Here is a 14106-nt window from a genome sequence, read left to right on the forward strand (position 1 = left end):
AACATGAACACCTGTAGTGCTATACACAAACACAACACGATAACTAATCGTGTCATTTTTTCCAAACACGAACACGAACCTGTTTAGAAACAGGTTAACACGTTAAGACCTGTTTAGAGACATGCTTAAGGATACGATACATAATACATGTGAAGTTAAACAAAAATTGCCAAAACGTGCATAAAAGTCTTGAATGATACATAATCCATAACGCATTTGAAACAAAAATCCAAATCCAAAAGCAAATCATAACATCTATTAAAAACAATTATGAGTTCAAACAGGTCTTTCTAACCATATCTTCAATTTTAAATCTTCACACAAAAAATTCCCAAAATTTCAAACCTAAAAACAAAAATTGCCAACTACTTTAAGTGCAATAATATATAGGAAACTAAAATTTTATAAACATTTAGAAACAATGGATTTGGTACCTTAGAATTGTTGGTTGGGTTTGAATCACCTGACTCACCATTAATATCAAGGGCCATTATGTTTTCAGTGAGCTCATTTACCTTAACTTCATTAGAACCTACAAACAGACATACAATATTAAAAATAAAAACTAAGTAAAAAACTTAATAAAAAGCAGGGAAATGGACATTACGATAATCTGCATATAACCAATCTTTTGTGCTAACAAGAGCTTCAACGGTATCTTTACCAAGTGAACTTCGGTGTTGATCAAGTACTCTTCCGCTAGCACTAAAGGTAGACTCGGATGCTACTGTAGATACCGGAATGGTCAAAAAGTCTCTAGCCATCCTTACTAGTGTGTGATATCTAAACTCATTGGCTTTCCAAAAGACCAACACATCTAGTTCTGTATTCCTGCCAATTCTAGACTCGTCCAAATACAATAGCATTTCTGACTTGTTGTTAGTTTCAAAATCTTTACTCTGAAACTGATCAAAACCCTAAAAATGAATAATTGAATTACTAAATTAGTACGTTAATCGTTCAATAACAATATAAAACAAAAATTAGTACAAACAAACATATAAAATACCATAAGTATTGTTCTAACTCCATGCGGACAATTGTCGCTTGTATAGTCAACAACATTGCTAGCATTTGAACAACTTGCATTGTCCGAAGTTGGAGATGAACCATTACCAGCATTTAACATGGCATATTCATTAAAAGTAGAATGCACAAATTGATCAACAATTTCATATTCAGCACTTTCGGCTCCATAAATTACTCCATAACTCCAATCAATAAAATGTAATTTGTATCTAGGATCCAACACCACAGCCATAGCTAAAGTAAGACTAAAATACGACCAATATTTCTGAAACTTTGCCATCATGAACGCTGCCATTTTTTTCATATACTCATCCTTTGAACTCAAATTTTTATGCAATGTAAAATAAGCCACATAAATGTGTGGATAGTATAAGTTCGCTGTAGGATACTTAGTACCCGAAAAAACATTAGTCACCCCATGAAAAACTTCAAGAAAACTACATATCTTTTGAATCGTGTCCCACTCTAATCTACTTGGACAACTCTTATAATTAGAATCATTAATTTCCAAATGGCAAAAAGCACGTCGGTAATAAATGACACTATCAAGCATTAAAAAGGTAGAATTCCATCTAGTAGGAATTTCTTGCCTTAACCCCTTTTTCGAACTTAAAGAAAGCAACTTAACACACTCCAAAAACTTTTCTTTCCTTCCTTGTGCTCCTTTCACATACTTGATGCTCTCTCTAACTTTGTAAACGCATTCATCAATTTCCTTAAGCCCATCTTGAACAATCAAGTTCAGAATATGTGCACAACACCTCAAATGAAAATATCTACCATTTGAAACAAGTGGCGACTTTGTATTCAATTGTTCTCTTAAAAGCCCAACAAATGTGTCATTACTAGATGCATTATCTAAAGTCACACAAAGTATTTTTTATTCTATGCCCCATTCTACTAGAATTGAAAACACCTTTTCACATAAAGCAACACCGGTATGAGGCGGTGGCATGTAAGAAAATGATAGGACTCTCTTTTGCAAAATCCATTGTTTATCAATAAAATGCACTGTAATTGCTAAATACCCATCAGTTGCAATAGAAGTCCATAAATCTGAAGTTAGACATAACATTCCAGGTGCTTCCAAAAGCATTTTTCTAACCTTTGCCTTTTCTCTAGTAAAAGAGTTCAATAAATCAGATCTAGCAGTATTCCTAGAAGGGACATTCACTTTGGGTTGCAAGTATGCAAACAAATCTCTAAAGCCTTTATACTCTACAAATGATAAAGGCAGTTCATGCATAACAATAGCAGCTATAAGCATGTCACGAAACTTATTATCATCATAGCTAGAAGACATTAATTTCATGTCACTATTAAAAAGCATTTGACCAACATCTTGATAATTACTACCAATGCAACTAGTTAGGTGTCGTTTTAGATTACATGTACCTTGGGTGCTAACATATAACAAAACATGTCTACACTTCATGCACTTGCATTGAATCTTTCCACCTATTGTGAAGAAACACTAATCGACCCCGGGCAGATTACGGATAATCTGGGGGTTAAATAGATGTTTCCCACGAGGGTTAGACCCGGCAAAGATGGTTCTTCTGATAACCTGCAAAACAGACACCGTGAGCTCGTCACTGAGAAGGGGGGGTTCCTCCTTGTGACCACCCTCCGGCGTGAGAATCAGACTAGATTGCTCTTGAATATAAATGTATATTAAGAGATTGCTAGAGCAGATATCAGGTATATGATGTAAGATACCAGATAAGATGAGATGATCATACCATTTGGGGTATTTATAGCCGAAGGTAGGTTTCCAAGAGGGTATAGCCGGCTGAATAGTATTCCTGTTCTACCAACTGTGGCCTACGCACGTGCCATGCTGGCAGTTGGTGGGTAGGCAGCGGCTGACAGTGACCAGGCCTGCTGTGTACTATTCCTTTTCCACCAACTGCAGGCTATGCACGTGGTATGACAGGAGTTGGTGAGTAGGTAGCGGCTAATAGTGACATACAGTACAAGAGCATGCTGCTCGCCATACTGTTGTCAATGGGCTGTCGTATCTCTGGTCAGATCTTTTGCCCATACCTCGTCAGGTACAGTACAAAAGATCTTCCAGTATCGTACGGACTGGCTCATTGGGCGGGAGTATTCCCCCTCCCGCCTTTGTGCGGGATTGTTCCCGGCTTTGCTCATTCCTTCAGGTGACTACTGAATTATTGAGAGCTAAGTGCCTTGTGCGTGTAGCCTTGCTGCGCGGGTGGCCTTCCCTGATGGCTTGTATCCGCAGCTGCGGGAACAGGCGGAGTACTTCACCATTGGGAGGCATTTCCTGCGGGAACAGCTTGCGTACTGCACGTAAGGACGTCACGTCTCTGAGCATGGTGGGTCCTGCGGATCCAGTTGGTTTCTGCGCAGACGTCTCTCTTCAAGGTGAGTCCTGCGGGTCCAACTGGGCTCTGCTGGGACCTACCTCTTCAAGTCCCCCCAGTCCAATGTTCTTCTCATGAATGTTTTATAAAGTGAGGTGAACTTTTGGACTTAAGCAAAGGGTTTTGAAAAGGGTTTAGTTTTAAGGTTTTCCATGGGGATTCTTCCCACGGAAGTCCTTATGTCACTTGCAGAAATTCCCGACTTTCCTGCTTGATCTTTGGGTATGATGCGGGTAGGTCTGTAACCTCCTCGCAAGTCAGGAGCGTTGAGTCCCACTTGTGTGGATTCTCCATGAGGTTTTGGTAGTTTTGAACATAGTGATCAATTATGTTAAAACCACCAATTCCATCTTGAAGCTTCAAACAATGTAGTTCTCGACGTTCCCGCTATGCGGGGATGTTATTCCCGTTTCCGCAAGCATTGCCCAGAGGATCCTTCTTGGTTTCAATTCCCTGCGGAGCGCTAGGTATGTGAAGGGTTTTGCCTTAACACTGTACCCGCACTCGTCTTACGGTTACTTTACTTCCAAGGTATTCCTGGCGTCAATTCCCTGCGGGTGCTAAGTATGTGAAGGGTTTTTCCTTAACACTGTACCCGCACCCGTCTTATAGTTACTTGGTTGCCGAGGAATTCTTGGCTTCAATTCCTTGCAGGTGCTAAGTATGTGAAGGGTTTTGCCTTAACACTGTACCCGCACCTGTCTTACAGTTACTTGGTTGCCAAGGTAAAGGGTATTTTCCCGCTTTTGAATCTTTTTGAAATTTTGAAGTTCGAAGAGTTGGTGAAAGGATAAGAACAGTCCAAACTATTGAAACGTCGTCCGACGGTTTCTTCTGACTGTGTCAGGACGTGCAGGAAGTTATGGCGACGTGACAGTATATGGGTATTCCAGGCGCTTTTTCAGGTGCGTGGGCACGATTTTTCGGGCGCGTGGCCGCGAAATTACTGGCACGCGTCCTTTCAACAGCTGTTGCCAGCCTGCTTTTTGCCACGTGTCATAGTTTCATTACACCTTCGATTTCTCTCTCTTCCGCATTAAATTCATCGCATTAATTGCGATTAGTATATAAAGAGGGAGAGGGTCCTTTGTAATCCACACTCACTTTTCTCTTCATCTTCAAAACGATTTCCGGCGAATACTCACCTTTTCAGTCGAGCATTCTCTTGAAATCGTTCTCTTTTTCATACCTGCAAGATGTCTTCTCACGATCTTGAGGCTACAGCCCAGGAGGCTGGGGTGTACGCCGATGACAAGAGTACTGCTGGCGAGTGCCAGTGTGCTCTGCCTGTCGATCTATATCAGTACATCGTCAGGAAGTTCATGCTCGAGTCTCTCGAGCCTGAGTTTCCTGAACCTCATCAGACGGTGTATGATGCCCCCAGAGGCAAGATCGGGGTATATGCTGCATTCTTTGTCTATGGGAATCTTAGGTTCCCGTTGACAAAGTTTGTGTACCGTGTCCTAGAGAGGCACGGTGTACACCTGACGGAGGTGCACCCGATGGCGATCGCGAAGATTCGCCACTTCGAGTGGGTGTGCCGGATTCTGGGCATTGAGCCCTTCGTCGACCGCCTGATGACCTTCTACTCTTGGAGGTGCATCCAGGGGTGGTATACTCTGATAACCCGAATCAAGGGTTTGAAGATTTGCGCAACCGAGCGCAGTCTTCGTTCGTGGAAGCGGGAGTTCTTTTTTATCTCCGCTCGCGCCATCCCCCTTGCCATGAAGTTCAAGAATGGGCAAGCACTCCCCAGCCTTCACGCCTCCAACTACCAGGAGGCGGAATGGTTCTCGAAGATATCCAGAGTCCAATCTCCGGTTTACCGCTTTGCGGAGTCCGGGATGGTGATGCTCGGGATGAGCCGGGTATGGAAGGATGCGGATGCGCAAAAGATCCCGATCGTCCTCGAATACGGTTTGAACTCTGTTCCTTACGGTATGCTCTGTTTACTTTGTTTATATAGGTTTGTCTTCTAACTGTTTTGTCTTTTATTTCGGAGGGGAACGACTTGCAGTCGCTCCTGTATCCGCGGGAGGCTGATGGTCCCGCCCGGATGGGTACTCGTGCTCTAGATGAGAACGAGTTACCCATCCTTGAACAGATGGCGGATCGGTTCGTGGAGGTCTACCCGCCAGGCCACGAGATCCTGAGCGCCAGGCGGCCAGGTAAGGCGTTATTCAACCCTCGACCCCTCAATGCTGAAACCTCTGCTGGAATTCCTCTAATCTTATGTTCTGATGAGGAATCCGCAGATGGTCCTCCGTTGGTGCGGAAGAATAAGGCCGCCGGCGGGAAGGGGAAGGCGAAGGTGGCCTCCACTGCCGATCCGGTGCCTCGGTCTGACTCAGAGACCGAGAGCGAGGAGGTGGCGGGGAACCCCGGTGGTTATAAGACCACTGCTCCGGAGGCTGCGACTGTCACCTCCGGAGAGCCCAGGATGACGACGGTGAGCGGCGCAAAGAGGCCGGCTCCATCGGGTTCGTCCACACCTGTCCGCACTTTTAGGCTCAAGAAAACCCGTAAGTACAAACTTCCTTTATTTTTAACTTCATAGCTTTCCATCATTAATACTTATCTTCCTTGTGCAGGCGTGGATGCTACCGCATTCCAGGGTGGAGCGGGGAGGAGTACCTCCCCGCCCATGACGGTAGGCTTGGTCAGCCTACCTGAGGCGACGACCCAGGCGGCTGCGCCTGCGCCTGCTTCCGCTGGTTCAGTTGCTCACTCCGTTGAGCCAACTGTTCCAGCTGTGATGACATCACCGCCGGCTGTCAGTGCCATATTTACCGCATCTTTCACTGAGCCGGCGGTTACTTTTGCTGCGGACTCCGCAGCGGCGACCGCGGCGGCCTTTACCATGCCTCCTCCGTCATCGGCAACGACGGCCGATCCTTCAGGTATGCATGGGGCTTCTCGCCAACCTCTGCCTCCTTCCCATCTACCTGACCTCTTGGACGGATTTCCCTTGGGTTCAGGTGATGGGTTTGGCGGCTATCGGCCTGTTATTGACCCTACAGGTGCGTAGGGTTCTTTTGGCCTATTTTTTTTTTTTTTATATATATCATCTTTTCCTAACTGCTTTTTGTTTTTTGCAGTGTCGGATTCCAATGAAGTGTATGTTCCACGATGGAACATCCGCCGAGGAACAACCCTTCGCACACCTGTGGAGTGCGTGGAGTGGGCTCGTCACGCAGCTCCCAGTGGTGCATTGGGGGAAGCCATGGCTAGCTACCAGGAGGGTAGGCTAACCAATGAGCTTCGGGTTCTCCTGGCCCAAATGCAGCCGCGCGTCGAGCTGCTTTGTCGTGAAAATGACAAGTTAAAAGCAGCTCGCATTCAAGAAGTGGCTCAGGCGCGGGCTGTCCGGGAGGAGAATAGGAGGCTAACCGCAGTGGCTGCGAAAAAGGAGAAGGCCTTCAAGGCTCTCGAGGTTGAAGTTCAGGCCCGGCTCGAGGCCCGTTCCAAGGCTGCCCAAGCTGTTAACGAACAGCTTCGGCTGGCTAAGGAAACTGCAAGGAACGCAACCGAGAGGGCCACCAAGGCTGAAGCTGTTGCTGAGCCTCTACGCCTCGAGAATGAGGAACTTAAAGCCAAATTAGAGGCGCTCCAACAGGCTCATGATGCCTTGGCGATGGAAGACGCCAAGAAGCTCCAAGAGATCCTGGACCAGAGGGGGGTGCTTGACCAGACTGAGCGGAAGCTAAAGGGCGTTGAAGAGGCTGCAGCTAAAGAAGTGTTGCTTGCCAACCTCAACCAAAGTGAAGCCGAACGCGCCCGTAACCAAGCTCAAGCTGCCCTCCAAGAAGCTCTGGTTGCCAAGGAATGGCTTCTTCGAGAAGCGTTGTCTCAGGTAAGCTTAACTTAATAATGTCTTTACGCTTCTTTGTAAATAGAAAAGGTTTTGATACTTGTATTTTTACTTTTTTGTAGGTTGTGCATCGGGTCTTCACGGAGACGTCTTATGACGATGCTATGAGCGCAGCCCTCAACGCTTCTCATGAGGATGGGGAAAAGGCCGGCTTCCTGCTTGGTCTAGGGTTCGTTGAGAAAGGCATCCCGCCTTCCAACTTCCCTTTATTTGGTGTGGATACTGAAGCTGTATACGACCAATCAGTGAATCAGTATGCCGCCTTCCCGTATCCGGTGGTGGAGAAGGTAAACGAAGTTGCCGCTGCTGATGATGGGCTAGCTATCCTTAAAGCTTTCCTTGAACCGCCACACTCTACGGATGGTGCGGGTCCAAGTGGTAGTGGTCCTGAGGCTTGATCTTGAAGATCCCTTTCCACCATTAGAGTAGATTTTTATTTTTGTATAGCTTCTTTTGTATGCGGGTATGTACCCAGCAATCTTTGTAATAATTGAATTTCGATGGAATAAAGATTATTTGCCAATCCCTTGCCTTGTTTGTTTCACGCATATTCTGATTTAACTTAGCAATTTCTTTAGTACTTAGATAATTTAACTTTTCAACGTGGTAGATAATAAGTAGTTTTGCGTCCTCTTTCATGATTGTGCGGATAAGACCGTCACTTGCACTTAGTAGGATGGCTAAACTTTACCTATATCTGACCTGCGTGGAAGTTTTCCTCATCTTTTCCTTTGAAATTTTCTAAGTGTTTAGAATAAGTTAACCTTTGAACGTGGTAGATAATAGGTTAAAGTTTTGCTTCCTCGTTCGTGATTGTGCGGGTAAAACCGTCACTTGCACTTAGTAGGATGGCTAAACTTTACCTATATCTGACCTGCGTGGAAGTTTACCTCATATTTTGGGTTTATGCTGGTTTTGCCGCCTTCCCCACGCAACGACTTTCCCCGTAATTACGCGGTGAAAACCGGCATCAGTGTTGAATAAATTAACCGTTCGACGCGCGGTTGTTAATAGGTTAGTGTTCAATTTCCTCTACCATGATTCGTGCGGATATACTGGCACTTTCATTTAGTGGGATAAGTTTACCTTTAACTGACCTGCATGAAGGTTTGCCGCTTTTTGGGTTTATGCGGGTTTTTCCGCCCTCCCCACGCAACGACTTTCACACTTATGTATGCGGCGAAGACCGACATATCCGTGTGGAAAGTTCATAAGTATAAATGTAAAATCATCAGCGTCGATGTTCTAAGGAGAATCATTTCCATTAGAAGTGGCTCTGGGCCTTTACAAATTTGGAATTGATCTACATGCAAACTGTGTAATTGAGCTCCCTTCCATGTTGTTGGGATGGGAGTGCCATCGAGCCGATATGCACCTGGTTCGGGATCTCGTTGTTTACGCAGTATGTAGTCTCCAACATTGAAGCTGCAATTTTATTCGTGTTTTCCCCTGCTGGGGTTCTACACGCATCAGCCTGCTCAGCGTTCATTGCGCCACGAGGTGCTCGAGCGTCCCATCTCTGACAAATGCCTCGACCATGTCCTTTACGTCTGTGCATTCTTCAGTGTTGTGGCCTTTTGTCCTGTGAAAGTCACAGTATTTGCTCCGATCAGCATTGTGACGATGTCGGATTATTGGAGCCTTTGGCCATGGGAGCTCCTCAGTGGCGAATATCTCGGTGACGCTTTTGGTGAGTGGCGTCCATCTGGAGTTCTGGTTCGACTGTACGTTATCCCTTCCGCCTAACCGATGTTGCAAGCCGGATGAGGTGTCAAAGTTTACCCTTGACTGCCAAATGCCTAGCTTCCGCTTCTTGTTTAGTCGGGCGGTAAGGACGTTGTCTTCTCTTGTTTTCTGGGTGTAGAGGTTTGTGCTCTGGGGGAGATCTCTACCCAGTTGCTTCTCCGTTTCCGCAAAGCGTTTAGCTGCTGTCATGATGGCATCCCATGTGGATGGCATGCCATCTTTACCCGTTAAGGTGCGGATGAGCTCTGGGTCGTTTGCGCCCTGGATGAAAGCAGCGCGAACAAGATCTTCGCTAATATTACCCAGACTTAGCTTCTTTGAGTTGAAGCGAGTGATGAAGTCTGGCAAAGATTCATCTTCCTCTCGAATGCATTTGAGGATTGTCCATTGCTCTTCGGTATACTTTCTTTGTTGGCTGAAGTGTTGGCTAAATTTTTTCTGGAAGTCTTCCCAATCGTAGATGTGGTGGACTGGTAGACGATCGAACCACGTTCTAGCTGCCCCAACAAGCGTCATTTGGAACATGTAACACCACGTAGGTTCCGTCCAACTACTGACGGTTGCCCCCGCTATGAACCTGTTCAAATGATCGTCTGGATCAGATATACCATCGTAAGTGCCGATGTTGGACATCTGTTTGGCACTTTTCGGGACGATTGCTTCCGCAATGTCCCTTGCAAATTTGGACGTTCCCGCCTTTGCAGCAGTTGGCGTAAATGTTTTGGAGAAGTCACGTGGGTTTCCACCTGCGTTTTTTGGTTTGAAGGTTTCTCCAAAACGCCTTCTCGGTTGGGAATCCGTTTCCTTACGCTTCCCTTTCGCCCTATGACGAGGGTTTGCGTCACTATCGGATTCCTCCGAATCATTGTCCCAGTACTCTCCGAATTCCTCAGGCTGTTGGAGTGAACGTAAGCATTCATCCAACTCGGCTTGGAATTCTTTTTGACGTGCTTCCGCCCACGCTTTAACTTCATCGAGTGTTTGGCGGGGGAGCCTCGTTCGTTGTCTCTCTAACTGGGTATCGGTGAATCCCAGTGAGCGATTATTTACTGCACTTGCCACAGCTTGGGTAACTGGGGTAGTGTTAAAAAATTTACTGCACTTGCCCCGGCTTGGGTAACCGGGGTAGTGTTCAAAAAAACTGTGTAGCCGCCGGTATCCCCCTGAGTAGCTGGGGTTGTGGTTACCGGAGTTTCTTTAACCATCTTTCCAGAAGTTTGAAAAAAACTGAAAAGAAATGAAGTTCTAGCTTTTATGCACGGATGGCGCCAATGAAGAAACACTAATCGACCCCGGGCAGATAACGGATAATCTGGGGGTTAAATAGATGTTTCCCACGAGGGGTTAGACCCGGCAAAGATGGTTCTTCTGATAACCTGCAAAACAGACACCGTGAGCTCGTCACTGAGAAGGGGGGGTTCCTCCTTGTGACCACCCTCCGGCGTGAGAATCAGACTAGATTGCTCTTGAATATAAATGTATATTAAGAGATTGCTAGAGCAGATATCAGGTATATGATGTAAGATACCAGATAAGATGAGATGATCATACCATTTGGGGTATTTATAGCCGAAGGTAGGTTTCCAAGAGGGTATAGCCGGCTGAATAGTATTCCTGTTCTACCAACTGTGGCCTACGCACGTGCCATGCTGGCAGTTGGTGGGTAGGCAGCGGCTGACAGGGACCAGGCCTGCTGTGTACTATTCCTTTTCCACCAACTGCAGGCTATGCACGTGGTATGACAGGAGTTGTTGAGTAGGTAGCGGCTAATAGTGACATACAGTACAAGAGCATGCTGCTCGCCATACTGTTGTCAATGGGCTGTCGTATCTCTGGTCAGATCTTTTGCCCATACCTCGTCAGGTACAGTACAAAAGATCTTCCAGTATCGTACGGACTGGCTCATTGGGCGGGAGTATTCCCCCTCCCGCCTTTGTGCGGGATTGTTCCCGGCTTTGCTCATTTCTTCAGGTAACTACTGAATTATTGAGAGCTAAGTGCCTTGTGCGTGTAGCCTTGCTGCGCGGGTGGCCTTCCCTGATGGCTTGTATCCGCAGCTGCGGGAACAGGCGGAGTACTTCACCATTGGGAGGCATTTCCTGCGGGAACAGCTTGCGTACTGCGCGTAAGGACGTCACGTCTCTGAGCATGGTGGGTCCTGCGGATCCAGTTGGTTTCTGCGCAGAAGTCTCTCTTCAAGGTGAGTCCTGCGGGTCCAACTGGGCTCTGCTGGGACCTACCTCTTCATATTGGTTTCTTATGAAGTTTAACAAAATACTTCCACACTATAGATCTATCCTTTCGTTGTCTTTTTGTCCTTGTTTTTTTATCATCAACATCGTTATCATCTTCTAAGTCAACAAACTCAACCTCATCATCTTCCATATGCATATTCTTTGAGTTATCATTTTCTAACTCAACTTTTTTACCATTGGAATCCATCTACAATAAAGAAAAAATACATAACAATACAACTTTAATACAATTATAAAGTTTAAACCATCACAAAAAATACACTAAATGCTACATGAATGATATATAGCAATAATACATAAGTTATGATTATGCATAATAACTAGAAATAATTAAACTATGTCGACATGATAGATTCAGAAACTCACTGATTATAATGATAAAGCGTATGAAGTCTAACAACCGATATGCCCTGTGTAAGTCGATGTCGCCGACTCGCCGTCATACGGTGGCGGTCTGGTTATCTTTGATTAGGTTTTGAGAATGAATTATCAAGAGATGAAATATGAGAAGTTCAATTTTGTTACTTTGTAAATGGCAATATATTAACTCTAAAAATAGATATTAATATTAATTAGGTAAAACAGATATTGATATTAGTTAGGTCTGGGGCACTAAACCGTCTTATCGCTACGCGGAATTGGAAAATTGAAACCGAATATTTAACTGTATATACACATATATATATTAAATTAAATTTAAAATATTAACATGTTATTAACGTGTACTAACAGGTTAACAGGTGTTTTACCTGTTAAGACACGAATTTAAACATGTCTTAAACAGGTTGACATGTTAAAGACACGAAACCTGTTAAGGTTAAACCCAAACCTGTTAAAACCCGTGTCGTGTCGTGTCGTGTTAACAGGTTCGTGTCAGAAATTGACAGCCCTAGTGGCCGGCGATTGAGGGACGGTGAGAGAGAGAGAGAGAGTGAAGAGAGAAGAAGGTGGGAGGACGGAGTGGCGGTGGTGGTGTTATATATCAATCAATATATTATTATTATTATATTTTTTTTTTCGGATTATCCATGGCCCATCGCGTAGCGCGATGGGTCATGGAGATGAGGGTCACGCTACGCGACCAAAACTTGGTAAGATTAGGGTTCGACCACCATCGTGTAGCGCAATCGTGGCTGGTCTGGCGTCATCGCGCTACGCGATGACGTCAGAAGTCTGAGATGCCAGGTCAACCATCGCGTAGCGCGATGGTTAACCTTCCAGGGCCATCGCGTACCGCGATGGTCCCCAGAGAACAAAAAGTTTTTTTTTTGTCATTTTTGCGTCGGGCATTTTCCTACCCAGTCACTTTTCGACATCCCGACTACACCCTGAACACGTTTCCGAAGTCGAAATTGCAATGCGTACCTGGATTGAAGTGAAATTGACCAAATGCTTACCGAACCTCCATGATGCACACTTCACCAAAAGCCTCTCCACACTTGGGATTTGCTGCACATAACTCGAGGCAAAAGTCAAACAACGACTCCACAAACATAAAATAAAATGGAACAAACTTATAAACCCCGGGTTGCCTCCCGGTCAGCGCTGAATTGCGTGTCTACAACTCGACAATGCCTCGAATGCTTCAAGAAGTTTCATAAGTCGATGAAGTCACCATAGAACTCACCGATTTATTTTCTCTCTTCCCTTTCCATACTTTCGGTTTCTCTCCATCTTTCATCTTAACGCCTTTCTCATGCCAATCTTTCTTCTCACTGCTACCTTTCAGCTCGTTCATGTCAGTTACAAAACATCCCTCTCTTGTATGATTTGTGCACGATGGTGCACACTTGTCAACAAGAGTGTTAGTAGCATTTTCAAACAATAATAACCGCTTAACACGGTTCCCACACTTAATGCCCAAAAATCCCTCAGCACAATCAATTACCGCATGTGTTGTTGCAAGGAAAGGCCTGCCCAGTATGACTTCAGATTGTTTAATATTACCCTTAGCATAATCAAGTACAAGGAAGTCAACTAGGTAGCAAAAATCGTCCACTTGGACCATTACATTAGTGACCATGCCCCGGGGGTGTGTATGAATTTGGTTCGCCAACACCACGGTGGTATTTACACTCTCTAACGAGCCAAACTCATACTGATCATATAAACTACCGGGCATGACACTAACACATGCTCCAAGATCTAGAAGTGCTCGATCAGTTTTAAAATCTCCAAATTGAATTGATAAAAATGGCACTCCCGGGTCTTGGAGTTTACTTGAGGTGGTATTATTCTCCACCTCCTTATCTCCCATGTTGGTCAATTTGGCGTTTAGACATTTTTCACAAAAAGTTAATTCATCTATTTTTAATTTCACTTCACTTTGGAAAACCATTTCATTTTAACCAACACCTTCATTCTCATCACTAACATCATTCACCACCGCCTCAACAAACTGCGGTGGTGACTCAACTTCAACACAGGTAATTTCAAAATGAGGTACAAGACTTACCGTGTTAATGTGCACACTATTACCTTTCTTCGAGCTTGAGCTGGCATGTTGAAGGTTTACTGTGGTATCGCTCGGTAGTTGGTCCGCGTTCTTCTGAAATCTCGCCACGTCTACTGCGAGCTGACCAATCTGCTTTGACATTGCTTCTGCTGACTTGTCTCTCAATTCGAACGGTCTCTACGTTTCCTTCTGATTATCAGTCACGAGCTTCAACACGCATCTAACTTTGAATGTATTGACTCATCTGAATTTCCCGAACTATCCTTCTGCTGATCTTGATTCTGATTACCTGACGAACTATTACCCTGGTAACCATCTCTGTTATATCCCTGACTATTATACTGACTGTTCGAACCACCC

General features: G+C 45.0%; 1 pseudogene; it reads right to left on the reverse strand.

Annotated features, from left to right (window-relative positions):
* Positions 1-339: 339 nt before the first annotated feature.
* On the reverse strand, positions 340-13029 carry LOC143549157 (zinc finger BED domain-containing protein RICESLEEPER 2-like; annotated as a pseudogene).
* Positions 13030-14106: the final 1077 nt, after the last annotated feature.

Source organism: Bidens hawaiensis, unplaced genomic scaffold (assembly GCF_021521415.1).
Source record: "Bidens hawaiensis isolate Kalapana, Puna unplaced genomic scaffold, B.hawaiensis_p1.1 tig00015446_1, whole genome shotgun sequence".
Classification (NCBI taxonomy): Eukaryota; Viridiplantae; Streptophyta; class Magnoliopsida; order Asterales; family Asteraceae; genus Bidens; species Bidens hawaiensis.